Below are 19219 nucleotides of genomic sequence, written 5' to 3'. Positions count from 1 at the left end.
TCATACACTGATAGAGAGCGGAAGGAACCGCCCCTGCCATGTGTATCCAGGGTCTTCCTAGTAGTAGATTATATGAGGATGAGATATCCATCACTTGTAATAATATCGAGAACTCAACTGGTCCAATCTGCAAGGCTAGGTAGATCTCTCCGATGACATCCTTATGTGACCCATCAAAATCCCTTACTCTCACATGGCTCTCTTTCACTTCCCTCAAATGAATGCCTAATTCCCGTAGAGTAGATAATGGGAAAATGTCTACTCCAGATCCCCCATCGAAAAGTACATGAGATACGACCTTGTCTCCATACTTGACAGTGATGTGCAGATCCTTGTTGGAGAGCCTTGTTGTGATCCATTCCCTCTAGGGGAAGTTCATACCTCCGAAAGGAAATCTTGTTTGCCTCCACCATCTTCCCAATGGTTTCTGCTATGGCCTCACTGGTGGTATTTCTCGGCACACTTACTCCGCTTAGCACCTTTACCAGAGCATCCTTGTGTCTGTCGGAGCTCATCAACAAATCCATAATCGATAAGTGGGCAGGGTCTTCCTCAACTGTTCTTCTATGGAGTATTCTTTAACCGACATCTTCCTCCAGAACTCTGATGCCTCTGCGTCAGTTATGTTTCTCCTCTGATTCTGCTCCCTATTCGGATTTGCTCAATTCACTTCTTCTAGAGCGTAGCACCTTCCTGACCTAGTCATACCATGAGTGGCTACGATATCCATCATCTTTCCCTTTCATTTCGAATGATAAGTCCACGAAACTATTTTATATTCTTGATTCCCCTCGTCTCTAACGGTTGTGATGGGCCGTTGTTGGTATGTCTGAACCCATCACGAGAGGTTTTAGCTACATAGTGATCAATGGAGTTGCCCGACGGGGTGTCCTTGTATCTTCAGCATTCCCTATAATATTGATTGTCCCTTTCAAGTTATAGTCCCCATCCAGTGTGATCATGTTGGCTCCTTGGTTTCTATGGTTTGGTACTAGGTTATGGATTACATTTGGTGGGGCTGGGGTGCATTGGATAGCTCCACTCTTAATCAGTATTTCGATCTCATTCTTCAATCTATAACAATCCTCGGTGTCATGCCCGGAATTACGTGAATGATAGGCACATCGCTTGCTTGCATCGAAATACTTAGAGTGTTGGTCAGGGATTCTTCCCACCACCGGGTATATTAGTTTGGCTCTTCTCAATTTGTTGAACCATTGAGCTAAAGGCTCAGCAATTGGGGTGAAGTTTCTGGGGTTCCTTTCATCAAAGTTTGGGCGTGGCATGGGTGCATAGGCAGGTCTATTTTGGTGGGTAGTGGTTTGAACGGGAGCGTATCGTCGTGGTGGGTTTGGATGTATATTGGCTCAGGGCACATTGTAGTAGGGTTGAGAATTGTAGTATGGTTTGGCATTATATACTGGGGTATAAGTGGATTGATCTAGTGTGTGAGTGAGGACTTGATGATAGTAGGGGACGATCGTCATCACTTCTTCTTTCTTCTTCCCACTATCGATGGAACCGGATTGTATAGCCTTGCTAGCAGCTTATAGCACAGCCATTGACTTTATCTTTCATGACTTGATACCTTCATCCAAGAAATCTCCCATTTTGACCAGCTCAGGGAATTTCTGACCTATCATTCCTATGATCTTTTTGAAATAGATCCCTTATTGAGAATGGATGAAATACTTAGTCAACTCGTTGTCATCCAAAGGGGGTTGTTCCCTAGTAGCTTCTGATCTCCAGTGGCGAGTGTATTCTTGAAATTATTCAGAGGGCTTCTTTTATAAAGTGAATCTGTCCAAGGTGATCTTAGTGTTAAATCTGAAGCGATTCATAAAATCTTCAGCCATGTCCTGCCATTCCCTCCAATTATTGGGATCTTGTCTGGTGTACCAAGTAAGTGCTTCCCCAGTCAAACTTCTTATAAACAATTTCATTCTTAACTTTTCATTTCTCCCCACTCCAACCAACTTGTCACAGTACGCCTTCAAGTGAGCGTAAGGATCGCTTGTTCCATCAAAAATGTCAAACTTTGGAGGCTAGTACCCTGCAGGCATTTCAACATGAGGGTGTATGCATAGGTCCTCATAATCCAAGCTCTCGCTCCCTTGAGCAACTTGGAGTTTCTTCATCTATTTCCTTAATATTCGTAGTTGTTCCAACACTTATGCATATTCCTTGCATTTTGCTTCTCTCTCTATTTCAGCATATTGGTCTATCTGATAGGGCATTGTGCCCATGATAAGCTCGGTAAAGGTGGGTTTAGAAGCGGCATATATGGGTGGAACGTATCGCTCATATGTGGCAGTATGTGCCGCATGTATATATTGCATGCGGTTGTTGGTGAAAGTGACATTGTCACGAGGAGGGGTGTGAACCAAATTGGTGGTGGCAGGTGGATTTTGTGGTGCTTGGACATAGTTGGGAACATAGAAAATATGTATGGGAGGGTTTGGTGGATTTGCGGGGGTTACTAGAGGTATGACTTGAGTTATGGCGGGGTTTATTGTGATAGTAGTCGGGGTATTAGTTATTTTTCGGGCTGATGAAGGAAAACGGCCGGGGAATGAATCTAGTGAGGGGAAGCAGGGTGGTTGTGGAAGCATCGTCACGGCCAGGTGTGCCAACTCCTGGATTTGTTGTACGTCTTCTCTCAATGACTCCATCCCTTGTTCCATTCGGGCAACATGTTCATCATTTCGGGTATCATCCTTTCCCTCCGATCCCCCTGGGTTGTCGGCTACCACTAGAGCATTTTTGGTCGGGTTGTCTGTTGTAGTCATCTTCCCTTAAACCGCAGATTGTATGGTGGCTCGGCCAATTTATATATCAACATAAATCAACTTCTATTTTTGGGATAAATAAAGCGATAAAGCGAGAAAGTAAAAAAAAAAAAAGTAGAAGTCAGTCTCAGGGATTGCATAGATATAATCAAATAGAAGATTTAGTTCACATATCCATACAAGCGTATTTCCTAAGGTACGTAAGGACCTCTCTTTGCTGGAGGTAGGCCTATATCGCAAGCATTTGACAAACAATCAGATTTTGACATATACGGATCCAGAGCAAACTTTAATTTTCATTGATAGGGTTTATGGTTTACAACAAGGCTTCATCACTTGATAAAAAATGGGGACAGTTGTTAATGGACGTAATATGATTCTCAAAGGTTTACAAAAGATTGCATGGGCTTATAGATTCGCCCTTAGGGAATGAAAAGTACAAGAAAGAAATCAACCGGCAACTTATTAATCGTCCCCGGAGTCTCCTCCCAACCTTTCTTCTTCCGGATCTTTCTCAGGGTCCTGTTCAACCTCCTCCTCATCCTCATAATTGTTTTTACTCTGGTCCCTCCTCTGGATCCTCCTCTGGTTCTGTCTCAGACTCGATCTGTATGTATTCAACTACCTGGTTGTCATCATCCGGCGGTGGCAGCATGTGGTCGACCAATCCCGGAACTACCTGTCGATGCATGGTAGTAGTGACGAGATAGTGAGGAAGGATCTCGTAGTATATCTGCAGAGCTGCTGCTGAGTCCTCCAATCCGGTTAATGCCTCTTTACTGGGCCTCACCAACTCGTCTTCTACGTTGATCCATATAATGTACTCAGCATGTGTTGCACTTTGCACGAGTCAAAACAAGATTCAACTAGTGGTTTCCCTGTTAATGACAAAAGAGAGTCGCCACCTAATATTTAAAGGTATACTAGAGTACATGTTTTAGTTATTATTATCTTATTAGTCTGCTAACCAGTAAGACTTGGGTTAAGGGTTTTTGTTCTTCTAAAGGGAAGATGTTAGGCACCCCCTAGAATTTACCTAAGGTAGCTCCATAGGACTTAGACTAAGTTTAGAAAATTAGATGTCTATGTTCTATTTAGTTAGTTTTTTATAGCTTACTCTATATCTTGTTTAAAACTTATTATTTGAAGGAAAATAGTATATATGCTTTGAAAGAAGATATAGGTTTCATAAAGTCTAAAGGTTTATATCTATATAGGTGGAAGAATTTTAGAAAGTACTCCCATAATGTTATATTTGTAAACTTTGTAAATAGTGGCTAAGTTTGAAATGCCTTCCCTTTTAGAGCAAAAATGACCATTTGCATAACTTTAACACATTAAGGATTGTTTTAAAAAAGGGGTGAGGCATACCTTGAAACCAGTTTCAAATCTTTGCATCTAAGTTTAGAAGAAAACCGTTTGAAATTATTTTGTTACAACTATGTTCATTTGGTTCGTAGAAAACTCGACTTTGAGATTATTTGCCCAATTCTAGCCTTTAAAGAAAGAGGGTTTTTGCCTTTTCAAATCTATTTTGAACTTCGAAGATTCATGAGAAACGGTTAGTATGAAAGTGAAGACTAGATAATAGAAATAATTAGATAAGTTGAAGTCATTTAACTGATACAAGAGACAGCCATTCCTTTTTATTTTTACCTACAGTCTTTTAGTTTGTCTATGTTTCCTGTACAATCAAAGGTATTTAAAGTTATACAATAATAAATGTTAGTCATTCAAGAACATATATACACATATCAAATAGTATCGCAATGAATTCAAAAGGAATAAGAGTAAAGAACTGGACTCTGGATGATTTTGGGTCTAATGCTCAAACAGGCCCAAGGTCACACGCACGAACAGTAGACGTGACAGAAATGTTGCGGCTCAAGATCTGATAATAGGCTTGAATTCCAGATGGGCTCAGCAGGCCCAAGTTCAATCATACAAAGATGAAAATGAATTCCATTAGTGAAATCCATATGAGGCCCAAATCGAATAAGACTGTGACATACGATTAAGAGTGAAATAAAACTAACACAAGGCCTAACAGAATAGGATTGTAACAACTAGACATAATTAAAGTGAAGACAAATTTTTTATTTGTATTAATCCTGAAGAGATTAGTGAGAGTCAATTATCAAGAGCTTAGTATAAGACCTTATTCGTGGATAAAGCACCCTTGGAATCTCTAGCACTTCAGAGTTCACAAGGGTCTCAAGGACCCCGAGCAGTCTTGTGTCAAGGAAGGACACCTTAACCACAAACTAGATCCCAACCCAAATACCCTTGGCCACTCACACTCACTCTTCCTCAAAGGTTTAGATACAAATGAAGTATTCACTTAACAATCAATATGAGACCAGGAATAGACACAATAGTTCAAGTACATAAGAAGTTCAGATGCTGCAGAAACCAAAACAAAAATGTAGAGACATAAACACTGAAGGAATTATATCATCATCCTTAGAATCAAAACTCAGAATACAAAAGTCATCACTATAGTTACTAACAGTATCCAGGAGTGCTCGCCATTCATTTACAACATGTGTTAGAGCATTTAAAGAGATTAATCATAAGTGCAAAATAGGAAAATCTTCAGAGCAACCAACAGTAACTATGTCAAGGTAGAACAAATGCTGAGTTGAATGATCCTAAGGGTAGGAAAGACAAACATTGTAACGACACGGCCGGTCGTATCGAGAGTTATAGCCTTGTTTCCCCCATTTTTGTTTTTTTGTGCTTTACAGATGTATAATGTCTTACCGAGTTGGTTGGTTCGGGTTCAGAGTGGTTTTGAAGTGAATTGAGACACCTAGTCTCTTAGTTGGAAGCTTAAGTTGGAAAAGTCGACCGGATATTGACTTGTGGAAAAACGACCTCGGATTTGAATTTTTATGGTTCTGTTAGCTCTGTTAGGTGATTTTGGACTTAGAAGCGCGTTCGGAATGTGATTTGAAAATCCCTAGTGGAATAAGACATGAATTGGCAAAAGTTGGAATTTTGGCGATTTTGGCCGGCAGTGGAAATTTTAATATCGGGGTCGGATTAGATTTTCGGAAATTGGAATAGGTTCGTGGTATCATTTTTGACTTGTGTGTAAAATTTGAGATCAATCGGACGTGGTTTGATAGGTTTCGGCGTCGTTTGTGGAATTTAAAAGTTTAGAAGTTCTTTAGGCTTGAATCCGGGTGTAATTGGTGTATTGATATTGTCTTGAGTTATTTGAAGGTTCGACTAAGTTTGCATGGGGTTATATTACTTGTTGGTATGATTGGGTGAGGTCCTGGAGGCCTCGAGGTGATTTCGGGTGGTTAACGGCTTGATGGGAGTTGAAGAATTGCAGCTGAAGCTGCTGCTACTGGTGTAACCACACCTGCAAAGTGGGAACCGCAGGTGCGAGCCAGCAGAAGCAAAGGAGGAGCCGCAGATGCGGCTAAGGAGGATCTGGGCAGAGGACGCAGTTGCAATGGAATTCCCTCACCTGCAAATGGTCGCAGAAGCAGATTTAGGGGTGCAGGTGCGAGTTTGGACCGCAGGTGCGATGTAGTTCCCGCACCCGCGAAGAGCGCAGATGCAGTCACTTGATTGTAGGAGCGGAGGCAGTGTGTAGGGATTTTTTCGCAGAAGAGGGGCTTTGCCCGCAGATGCGGAAATGGAGTCGCAGGTGCAAGAAGTATGGGACGAACCTATAAATAGAACACTTCGAGAGTTTTTACCATTTTTATCATTTTTTAGCTCGGATTTTGGGGATTTGAGAGAAATATCGGAGTAATCACTGAGGTAAGTTCCTTGTGCCTATTTATCTTCAATAATGGTATTTTCCCACTGATCTTACACCTAGCTGGTAAGTGTTTGAGGTGAGATTTGGGAGATTAGGGCTTGGGAATTGGAGAATGAATTTTGGGGTTTTGGAGAGGCAATTGAGGTTCGATTTTGATAAATTTGGTACAGTTAGACTCGTGAGTGAATGGGCTTTCGGGTTTTGTGACATTCATTGGGTTTCGATACGTGGGCCCGGGGGGGCGGGTTGAGCCGATTTCGGATTTTGGACTATATTTTAGTAGTTTTCTTGTGAAATTGATCCTTTTAGCCAATATTGATTATCTCGTACTGTTATGGCTAGATTCAGGGCATTTGGAGGCCGATTCGAGAGGCAAAGGCATTTCGGAGCAAGATTCTTGCGTGGTTAAGGTAAGTTACAGTATTAAATCTGGTTTTAAGGGTATGAAGCCCCGAGAATTGGTATGATGTGAATATTTGGAGGTGACGCACATGCTAGATCATGGGCGTGTAAGCGTGCACCGTGAGGGATTGTGGTCCGTCCCGTGAGACTGTAAAGTTGAATAACCATTGTTACTACTTGTTTTTCCTTGTCTTTGAGCAATTGACTGCCTTTCATGTTAGAAACCATGCTTAGGCCATATGATATCATTGTTGGGACCCACAGTGATCGTATACTTGTTGAATTGAATGCTAATTGTTGTCTTGTTGATACTTGTTGTATTCTCTGTTTGGGCTAATTATTATGATATTCTGTGAGTTCCAGAGGCTGGAGAGGTTAGTGACTCAGATAGGGCCTGAGTGCTAAGCTAAAAGTTTGTGAGGTATATGGATTGGGTTGCACGCCGCAACAAGCCTTCGAGCTTATATATATATATATATATATATATATATATATTATTGGATCGGGTTGCACGACGCAACAATATTAGATCGGGCTGCGCACCGCAGCAATATAGCGCTTGGACTGAAGGAGCCCCTCCGGAGTCTGTACACCTCCAGTGAGCGCAGGTACCTATTGAGAGAGTGTATTGAGGGCTGAGAGATGAGAGTATGAGCTGTTGAGGTGAGTTGAGTGATTGTTGCCTTGAGAGGCTGTACTTGCTTTTATTTATTATTGTACTTAGTTGTTATCTATTGTTGTTGTGTAATTTCTGGAAGATTTATATCTGTTTTACTTGAGGTCGACTGATTTAACTTATATCACCGGATTTGAAAGCATGTTCACTCTTTAGTGAAAACTTTTGAAATGATCTGTATTTTACTGCTTCTCAATTCCTTATTTAATTTTATTACTTGTTGAGTTGGTTGTACTCATGCTACACCCTGCACTTCATGTGCAGATCCAGGTATGTACGGTTCTGGCGGTCGCTGAGTTCGTGCGCGAGCTGATTATCGGAGACTTACAAGGTAGCTGCCGGCGTCCACAGTCCTTGTTTCTCCTTTCTTATTATCTTTTCTCTCTTGTATTGGCATTTGGCACAGACTGTAGTAGACTCTGTTTCTAGATTGGTTGCTAGATGCTCATGACTTAGTGACACCCCGATGTCGGGATATCATTCCGCACTTGTGTTTTGGGTTTTTACCTCGTTATTATGTAAACCTTCAGTTAGTTTAATTACTTTAGCTCACTTCTGTTATATATTGAAAGCATATTGAGAATGTCGGCTTGCCTAGTTCAACGATAGACGCCATCACGATTGGTTAGGTATTTGTGTCATGACATGCATACAGATTTTATTAGTTATACTGGTAGGTTTACACTTACAGGAATCCTTAATCGAGCTCACAATACTTTAACAACTATTTAGGCTGTATTCTGAACTATCAGAAGTTTACACATATGGTCAAGTCCTCACTCTACTAAGTAAATGGACTAATAACCTTGTTCAGGCCTCCTTAAAGAACAACAACACCAACAGAGGTATGCAGGTGGGCAAGAAGGTCAATCTTGGTATAATTCAGACTTAGTAGTAGGACTACTAGTTTATTAAATTCCTAATCAAACATCCAAGTTCATAACTAAACCTACACAAACTGAGGACATCAAATAATATAGAATATCATTCATTTTATCTGGACAAGCAGGTATTAAGAAATTGTTTGAGCCTACAAGTCCCAACAGTAGCTTTTCTCCTCAGATTCTTCATTGTTAAGTTGTTAAAACTGGCAAGGTTCAACTTATTCTTCTATGAAACAATAAGCGTATAGTGGCTTAGACATGAGTCCTTCGGATAAGAAAGTTCATAAGTGTAACTAGGCAGATACATAAACACAAGGACAAACAGAGGACATTCAAACTTATCACATAGTGATGTTTTCAAGGATCACAAGATTACAGGACATGTTTGAAAAGCAAGTAGCCTGGCAACTAAACTAGTGAGTTCAGACTAAACTAACAGACTTATATTGGATCCTTAAGTGTACACAACAAACATGGTTCAAATATTATCAAAGTATACAGGTTAAGTATGGCATGGATCAACAAGTAGCATAACATCATTAACCCCATAATTATTGTAATGCAGAAGTAGAAAACATAAGTTCCTAGCAAGATATAATATAGGTCAAAGATCACAGTTTAGGCAAGTTAGCATGATGGCATGGTTAACAGAACAATCATGGAAGAACATCAAAATTCTTTTGGCTAATAACAAGAGTTCAACAGAATTTTATCATTTCATTATAGCAAATGTTATCCAACTAAGTCACAGATTAATTAGAAATACTAAAGCAATCATGGGTTATTATAAGGATAAGAATTAATTAACAAGAATGACAAACAATACACAGGAAAACCAGAAATTACTAACATGCATCATGAACGAAGAGAAATCAGCAAAGAATACATCAAAATCACTAAATAAACACACATAACAGAAAGAAAAGGGAGGGTTAGGGTACACTGATCTTCTACAGAGCAGCAAACCAAGCAAAGTTTTTTTTTTAGCCGTTAAGAAGCCAAACTCAAGCCCCGACAGTATATGAACTCAGAACCAGAGAAGGAAAAGAAAATCAGTGAGAAATCTAAGCTTTTAATTCTCTTAAGCATTTGTTTGTTTTTGTCTTGTATTAAGTGTTGTTGGTAATGTTAGGTGAGAGCATTGAAGACCATATTTATACTGTCATTCAATAACTTAGTCTTCAGCCGATTTAAATCATGAGTGGAAGATGACGATAGGAAGTGAAATCAGAAGAAATAGAGGAAAAATAATGAGAATTTTTACGTGAGAAAAGAGAAGGTTAATCGTTGAAGTTCTCAACCTAGTGGTCAAGCCCTAATGTCCAGAGGTCACCATGTTTGACCTCTGGACAAAGAATCGTGATGATAAAACTGAAGACGCGGCCATGCATGCCGCATATTTGACGGGACATATGAGAATTAGATGATTTTAAGTTTGATCGTTCAGGTCTAGAATTTTTGAATTGGGGATTTTGAATTTAGTGATGAAAAATGGAAGGATTCAGGCAAGATTCGTGGTCTTAGGGGACAAAAGGGGTGATTTAGGTGACCTTTCACAAATTTATGCAAGGTTGGAGATTGATGGAGGCTAAGCGTTTCAAAGAAAACTCAGAGAAATGGGGTGGCGGGTCTCACGGGTAAAATGATTAGGTTTGGGGCGGAGGGTCTCACGGATAAAATGATTAGGGTTAGTGGGCGTCTTTGGTTAAATATGAAATACGGGATCTGGTCTGTTGGATCATTTGATCAACGACCCTGATAATTCAGGTCTTAAAGTTTTAAAGAAAAGGTTATTAGAAAAAAATAGGACTGTTGGATCTGTGTGATCCAACGGTTAAGATAATATATGGCATGGGGTTTAAAATAAAAGGAAAAATATGAATAAACATGGACCACCGATGATTTGGATCGACGGCCCAGATCAATTGTGTTTGCGCTATGAGTGAGTGGGACGGGGGATGTGGCACGATGCCATTAGTCCTCCAGATTTGTCCTGGATCACCAAGGTGGTTAGGAAGGAGTAATTTTGGACCGGGTTAGGCAATATTGCGCATGTGTTTTAGGCTAAAATTGATTTAAAAGGTAGCCATTTTTATTTAATTATACAATTGCAAATGTAGCCATTTCAGTCTTTAACCCTTTTGTAATTAATTTAAATTAATTTCAATAATTTCAATAAAATATTATAGAAATAAAATACATTACTAATTACTATAATTAGCTAACTAAGTGTTACATATCCTATTTTCTATTTGTGACATTAATTTTGGATTATTTTAAAAATAGTAGGCTATTTTATCAAAATTAAGGAACAACCTTATCAAATTAATTATAAACATATATAATAATTGTAAAAGTTATTTTAATAGTTTCAAATATAGTAAGAGTGATATATTTGTATTAACACTAAATTATTAATTTAACACCATTAATTACTTAATTTATATAAAAATAAGTATTTATTAATTAGAAAATATTTTCAATAAACTTACTGAAAATAATGATCAAGCTTCAGACTTCTTTAAATCCACAAGAGGAGTCAAGCAAGGTAATTCTCTATCTCCAGCATTATTCATTCTATCGCTGATGTGCTATCAAGATCCTTGAATAAACTATTTGAGGATAAAAGGCTTAAAGGCTTTGGGATGCCAAAATGGACAGACCCTTTAAATCATTTGGCTTACGCAGATAATACAATCATATTTGCTTCAACTAATCCTTACACTTTGGGGAAGATTGTTAAGGTGCTTACTAAGTATGAACAAACTTCTGGCCAGCTTATAAACAAGTACAAAAGCTCCTATTACATGCATGGTAATGTAGCAGAATCACTATGCTCTTCAGTGGGTACAATTACAACATTTCAAAAAGGTGAATTTCCACTTACTTATCTTGGCTATCCTATTTTCAATACAAGGAGGAGGAAGGCTTACTACAATAATGTTATCAAGAAGGTAAAAGCAAAGTTGCAGTCCTAGAAAGAGAAACTTTTGTCCTATGGTGGCAAGGCATCACTCATTACTAGTGTATTGCAAAGTATGCCTACTCATATTCTTTCAGTACTTGATCCTCCTAATAATATAATGAAACATTTGCACAAGACTTTTGCTAGATTTTTCTGGAGTAATAAAGAGGAAGGAAGAAGCAGGCACTAGACCAAATGGCTCAATCTATGCTTACCTAAGGAAGAAGGTGGACTTGGTTTTAGATCACTCTTTGATGTATCTAAAGCTTTTTTTGTGAGGTTATGGTGAAAGTTTAGAATATCAAAGTCATTATGGGCAAACTTCATGTGGAACAAATATTGTAAGAAGAAAATACCCACTATGGTTCAATTTAGAGGGTGATCACATGTGTGGAAAAAAATATAGAAAGCAAGAGATGAAGTGGAGCATGAGATACAATGGGTGTTGAATAGAGGTACTACTAATGTATGGCATAAAAATTGGACTGGATTAGGTGCTTTGTAAAATATAATACCCCCAAAATTTCTAATAAATGATGAACTAGAAGAAGTGGCAGAGTTGAGGGATGATAATATTTGGAATGTTCAACTGCTTGAGCAAATATTTTCACCAGAAATAGCAGATCATATAACACATGAGGTGTAGTTTTATGAAACTGATGAATATTGGGATACACCTAAGTGGAAGCCAACATCTTCAGGCAGATTTTCAGTCAGTAGTGTCTGACAAATACTAAGGCATAAAGCTCCTACTAATGCAGAATATAAGATGTTGTGGACTAAAGGCTTGCCTTTTAAAATATCTTTCTTTCTTTATAGATTATGGAGAGGAAAGATACCTACTAATGATCTTTGGAAGAGGAGGGGTTATGTAATAGTCTCTAAATGCTGGTGTTGTGTGCCAACGCAAGAAGAAACTTTTCAGCACTTATTCCTCGCAAGTTCTACTGCAGCAAAGGTGTGGAAGGTATTCCTTCAAGTAGCAGGTATTGTGATAAGCATGGTGCAGGTTCACCAAGTAATAAGATCTTGGTGGAATGCAAAATTTTATTCCAAACTTAAGACAGTATTTCAGGCTGCTCCAGTAATCATCACATGGGAACTATGGAAGAGGAGAAATAATATGAATAATTGGGGCGCAGTCACTTGCAATAGGGTGATTCATGAGGTGAACAAGACATTTCACTACCTATCAAGACAAAGGTATCCATGGCTATCAAGCATTCCTCTTCTATGGCCATATATGATCCAATTCTTTGAAGGTTACAGGCCCTATGTGGTGACCAAAACAATAACATGGCAACTTTCTTATGAGGGTTGGTTCAAGTGCAACACTGATGGTGTATCAAGGGGTAATCCTGGACCAAGATCATATGGATTTTATGTGAGAGATCATGTTGGTGATTTATTGTATGTAGAGGCAAGTGAGATAGGGGAGGTTACTAATATAGTGGCAGAAGCAAAGGTAATTGTACAGGGATTGGCATATTGTGTAGAAAGGCTGCTCCATCCCCTCATTATGGAGACTGATTCACTGGTAATGAGGAAGATAATTGATGAGGAATGGGAAACTCCATGGTGCATAGGATTTGAAGTGAGGAAGATTAAGGAAATAAAGAGCACCTACAATGTGCTCTTTCGGCATGTACTAAGGGAAGGCAACATTGTTGCTGACTTCTTAGCTAACCTAGTTTTCTCTTTTGCAGGTACGCTCAGATTTCAATCATTTCATGAACTACCAGTTGAAGGAAAAATATTAATAAACATGGACAAATCACAAGTACCTAACCTTAGGATTAGGATTGCCAAGAGAAAAGAACCCGATTGATGATCACTACTACGAATGCATTGACTGATCTTGCCAAATGTTTCTGTTTTGGTTGTTTCTGGATGTTGTTACAGGGCTTCCAACTGGTATTAGCATGTTTCCATGATCATCGTGGGGGTAATTTATCAACAGTCAGAACTGATAAGCAAAGCAGACAGTGCAGAAAAACACAGGACAACACCAGAAATAACCAAATGTTGCTGCTATTTTCACTATCATGATGTGTACTGTATGAACATTTTCCAGTGATATTAGTGTGCTATCACACAAAGCTTGAAGATGATAACAAAGTATACAACCTATTTTGGATAAGCAAGTAGATCATGTTCTACAAATTTACAAGAAGTTCGAGATGGATCAACACATGTACTGTGCAGTTCTGGATAGCTTCAACAAAGTGGTATATTTGTTTGGAACCAACATTAGCCTTGTCCATTAATTTGTCATATGGAATGAAGAACATGGTGCCTGGTGAGAGCATTGGAGGTGCTACTTGGTTTTTTCCCTTGGCCTTTGAATTCAACACCACTACTTCGATACGAATGCTTACATCCTGCTACTCTGTAATATCTAGTTCATTTGTGTTACCTTTCCTATTCGGAGTATTAGCTAGTAGTAGCTTTAATATTTTATATTTTTTTGGACTTATTGTAAGATGTAGACCCATTTTGGGATTTTATATATATATTAGCCACTAGGAATACTGCCTAGTGGTATATTTGCGAAAAAAAAATTGGTCGTCAACAGCATGCACCAGGGATTTTGCCACATTCCCATTGTGATCAAGTCATTCCACTCGTCCTGGAGATTCCTTACCCTCAGGATCAAATATACCTGTTGTAATCATCCTTGTACAAAGTTGTCCTTGAATAGAGAGACACATCTTGAATCAGACTAAACTGCCTAAGAACCCTCAGTGGTGTGTACAGCTGAATCCCCTCCAGACCTAGCAACTCAATGAAGTACTTCCCCGAGATTCTCATGATTGCTCTACCATTCAACCAAGAAAGTTTCCATTTGATGAATTCTCCACTCAAATGGGTCAAAAGTTCCTGCCACTCCTCCTGGCCACGTGGTGTAGACCAATGCCTCGTCCTTTCATTATGGTTGTGGATCATGTTACTAATGCCGATAAAGTAGTCAATGGTCACCTCCCTCTGGAAGAAATGCCCTGTAGCCCATATATGTACTAGAAAGTAGCAACCTCTGAAGAAATCATATCCTCTTGAACATGCCGACAGTGCTCGAAATATTTCCGTCAGTATCATAGGAACAAGGGTGACCTGCAGATTTCCTCGAAAGGTAGCCTAAACCAAAGGCAATAGGTTAATGTTGGTTCTCCCTTTCCTTTGTGGGAAAACCAGGAGTCCCAATAGTGCTAGAGAAAAGGTTATGGGGCGAAAGCTCTCCCATGCCGCTTGATCACACTAGAATTCCTCAAGATGCCACTCATAGCTATCCCGGTGTCCAAATCTATCAAATAGATGGTCTAAACTCACCCATCCATCCTTGATGTTTCACAATTTCCTGTTACTCGTCAGACCTAGTGCATGGAAGAACCTATGGTCCGGCATGACGACTAGCAGTATTGGCTTCCGCCTGGTGAATGATAACTCCGTGAAACTAGTAATATCCTCCAGTGTTGGCGCAACTCACAATCGAAAAATTTGAATACCGCCTTGGTTGGGTCCCAAAACTCTATCAGCAACCTGGTGAGTACCTTGTCAGCTCAAATGTTCATCGGGGCGGTTAGTGATCCTAGGTGTGTCCTGATCTCGTTCTCGTGCTCTCGTTGAATTTTCCTCCACAACTGCTTCAATTTGTGAGATGCACCCATGGCGATGTTAATCTCTGGGACATTGCGGTTGATTTCCATCTAAAAGGGTAAAAGATTTGGTAAGAATTTTGCTCTGGATCCTTAGCGTCTTATCTGGATTGATTCGTAGTTCCACAAAAAAATATATTGTTGGGTGCATGAGTTGTTGATATTAAGGTGGATTTCCTAGTCATGAGTCAATACCAAGGATCGAGCCACCTAAGGTTTATGCAGAATGACCTATGTTTGCTAAGAGTAGAGTGTTTCCTAATTTTGGAGTTGGATAGAATAATTGCGAGTCGTTATATCAGTTGGCCTGACAAAGTCATTCTCTGAAACTAGAGAGTTTTGAAATAAAGTTCTGATGGGTGTAAAAACAACCCTCGCGTGTCATTGTGTGCGATTGTGTACGGCCAAGACTTGATAGGAAATATGTATAAAGCAATAACAGATAATTGTAGTAAGGTAGTAATATAAATAAATAGGTAAGCATATTATAAAGTGTAAACAAGTAGAATAAAGCGAGTAAACACATATTTGCATATCAAATATAATCAAAGCAGAATATAACAAGACACCCCCAGGTTCAATTCTATCCTAAGTCCGCTAAGGTCAGAACCAACAAAAATCTCCAGCAGAGTCGCCATGTTATTGCACCTTATTTTGCAATAGTCAAAATACAATACAACTAATGGTTCTTTTGAAGTTGATAAAAAAATCTCCACCTAATATTTTAAGGTATATTAGGGTGCCTATAAGTCTATGATATTATTATCCTAATGGTCTGCTAACCAGTGTGATTTGGGTAAGGGTTCTAGTTGTTCTAAAGGAAAGGCACTGGGCATCCCTTAAAATTCACCTGAGGTGGCTCCTTAAACTTAGGTTAGGTTTGGGGAAAGAAAAGTCTATATTCTGCTTAGTTAGTGTTTAAAGTTGATAAGTAAACTCTATGAAAATATTCTAAACCTTATTTGAAAATTCACTATTTTGAGAAGGTTGTGTATATACTTTGAAAGAGAAAAGATGTAATTTGTTTGTGATCGGAAAGTAGGAAATCACCCTTTGAAATTTGTATATACCTTAAGTTGAAAACCATATATGCCTTTTCCTTTGAGGACTGAGTGACTGTGAGGACTGAGTGTGCATATGGTTTTATCACTGCGTTGCATTACAGTGACATACATACATGACATGTAGGCATTGAGATGCATTTCCTCATGCGGTACAACATTCCGACATTCATGACTTAATATACACATTGACATGTAGGTATAGAGGTGTACTTTCCTCATGCCATCTGACAATGAAACATCTTACCTGTTGTTGAAAGTTTTTGGAAAAAGTCACAGTTGTGTTCAGATTTAATCATATTTTGGTGATTTCGGTGAAAGATTTGGGTTTTATTGTTATACTTGAAAAGCATGCCTATTTTCCGGAACTATGAACGAGTTGAGTATTATATCTTTGAGTTATTACTTGTACTGCTTTAGATATATTATTATGAGTTGTTCCTGGTTGTTGGTGTTGGACTCTGACCTTTGTCCAAGCTCGTCACTACTTTCAACCTAAGGTTAGGTTTGTTACTTATTGAGTACATGGTGTCAGTTGTACTCATAGTATATTTTTGCACCTTGCATGCAGATTTTGGATGTTGATGTTGCTGTATAAGGTGGGAGCTGGCATTGAAGATGTACCTGCATTTCATCCTGCGTTCCGTTCCTAGCTGCCTATTATTCTTGGTAGCTTTAGGATTATTATTTTGTTCATGTATATTTCAAACAGATGATGTATTTATTTCATTCCAGCTTTGTAAATTCTAAATCTTAGAAGATCATAATTTGTACTACCAGCCTTGGGAATTCTTTGTATAGAAATTCAGTTATATTATCATTCCATTTATCAGTAACTCTCATTGAATCGGATTGTTGTTAATTGGCTTACCTAGCGGGTTGGGGTTAGGTGCCATCTTGACTAGTTGAATTTCGGGTCGTGACAATTTGAGTATAACATAATACTGTGGAGGGTCAAGATTGCATACTAATGCAAGTATAAATCATAGAAGGCAACACAATGATCCAAGCACACAATTTCTCAAGCTAAGGGTATAGGATGGCTTCATAAACATCACTGAATTAGCAGAATTAACACGATGAACATGGGCACAAGCAAGAGTCATTCAACCATCACAACAGTAAAGGTTTTGAATAGCCACTACCACATAGTTCATAGTCATGAGGTAGCAGAGGGACATGGCAAATCAAACACAGCAAGTGAGCAGATTCAGGTTCATGATTTCAAGTCATAGTGATAGACTTACATGAGTCACTAAGTGTACAGAAACAAGCATGATTTTAGCAACAAGAATGTCAATAAAGATCATTAGGTAGACAGATCAAATAGAAAACATAAATTAAGAACCACTCTTTATTGAATTAAAACAATGTGACACAATATCACAAACATGAGAATCAACATGGCATAGTGCAGCAGATGTGAAGTTTGACAGAATATTAGAGAAAACATAAGACCATGACCTAGTCGGTTTAGTTAGTGTGATAGCTATCATTTAACTTAACAGAGATGGAACACACATAGTATTAACATAAGTCTTAATGTATGAAGACTTAACATGATCTATTCATTGGGATAGTGCTGAATCATATTAGCTAAACCATGCGAGTTAAGGTCCAATATTACAGATCAAATAACAATATAAGGCAATATAATTACTAAGAAACATTATCATTCTTAGAACAGAAACAAAATGACATAAATAGCAACACATAATGAAAAACCACGCATTATCTTGCCCTGTAGATGTTTGTCAGTATAAACGGCATAAACACAGAGTCACATAACTAATTTTAGGGAAAACTAAAGAGAGAAGGTCAGTCCACACTGACCTTTTGTGGAGCAGCAACCAAGCAGATGCTAACAGTTGTCTAAGGTATCCAAACTTACTACGATCAACTCACATTAGATTGCACTCGAACAGAAAATAAAAAGAAGAAAAGAGAAATTAGAAAAGAACTGCTGGAACTTAAGACTTGAACTATTAATTCTTTCAGTGTATGGATCAGTAGTATTAAGTGTGTATTGATGTATGTTGGTGTCTGTTAGGTGAGAGCATTTAAGATCGTATTTATAGTGTCCTTCAAGCCTTAGGGTTCCGATTGGTTCAAAATAGATAGTGGAAAGTGATGAATGATGGATGATGATAGCAACACGATGAAATCAGAAAAGAACAGAGGGGAAAACAACAGAGACTTTTACCTGGGCACGAGGATGGAGGAAGAAGACCGTTGAAGCCAACGGACCGCTAGTCCAACCTAATGTCTAGAGGTCACTGCGTTTGACCTCTGGACATCAAATAAAGATGATGAAGTTGAAGATAATGTTCATGCATGCTCTGGATTTGAAGGACGAAGAGAGAACATATGAGTTTAAGTTGCACAATTTGTGTTTCTTATGTGAGTGTTGGGGAGCGATGAAATGTCGCGATGCCATTGGTTTAGAGGAGATGGCATGGACCACCAGCTTGGATGAAGGAGTGGGTCTGGATCGATTCAAAGGGTGTGTTGGGCTTATGATTTTGTCCAAAACATATGGTACTTGATTTAAAATGTGGTCACATTGTATTTAATTAGTCAATTGAAATTGCAGCCTTTTAAGCTTTTAACCCCCTTAAAAGATTAATTTAATTAAATATAATTAATTTTAATTAAATGCAATAAAATATAATCATTAAATATATTACTAATTATTGTAATTAATTAGTTATTAAAATTAATTATAATACTTCATCTGTAAAAAAACTAAATTTGGCTAATTAAAGTAATAAAGGTAGTATAGTTGTAAATTAAAGACTAATTTATTAAGTTAATTGTAAAACTTATTTGTTAAGATATGAAATTTAATTTAAAATAACAGGAGTGATATAATTTGTAAATATTTAATACTAAATTACCATTAATTTAATATTTTTAATTATTAATAAGTATTATATTATTTATATTTTAAGAAAATAGGTATTATTGATTTTAAAATATTTTACTAGATTTATTGCTGATTAATAAGC

At 38.2% G+C, this 19219-nt stretch overlaps 1 long non-coding RNA gene across 2 annotated transcripts; it reads right to left on the bottom strand.

The window, feature by feature from the left end:
• Nucleotides 1–4488: 4488 nt before the first annotated feature.
• On the bottom strand, nt 4489–18631 carry LOC107824249 (uncharacterized). Of its 2 annotated transcripts, none has more exons than XR_012704649.1 (2): nt 18045–18631; nt 4489–15201 (listed from the first exon to the last, which is right to left on the bottom strand). It is a non-coding gene; the product is annotated as an uncharacterized LOC107824249 (long non-coding RNA). The 2 variants fall into 2 exon arrangements; XR_012704650.1 differs by having other exon boundaries at nt 18415–18631.
• Between the last annotated feature and the right edge of the window lie 588 nt (nt 18632–19219).

This window comes from Nicotiana tabacum, chromosome 21, assembly GCF_000715075.1.
Source record: "Nicotiana tabacum cultivar K326 chromosome 21, ASM71507v2, whole genome shotgun sequence".
NCBI classification, from domain to species: domain Eukaryota; kingdom Viridiplantae; phylum Streptophyta; class Magnoliopsida; order Solanales; family Solanaceae; genus Nicotiana; species Nicotiana tabacum.
This window is presented reverse-complemented; position numbering and strand designations above follow the sequence as displayed.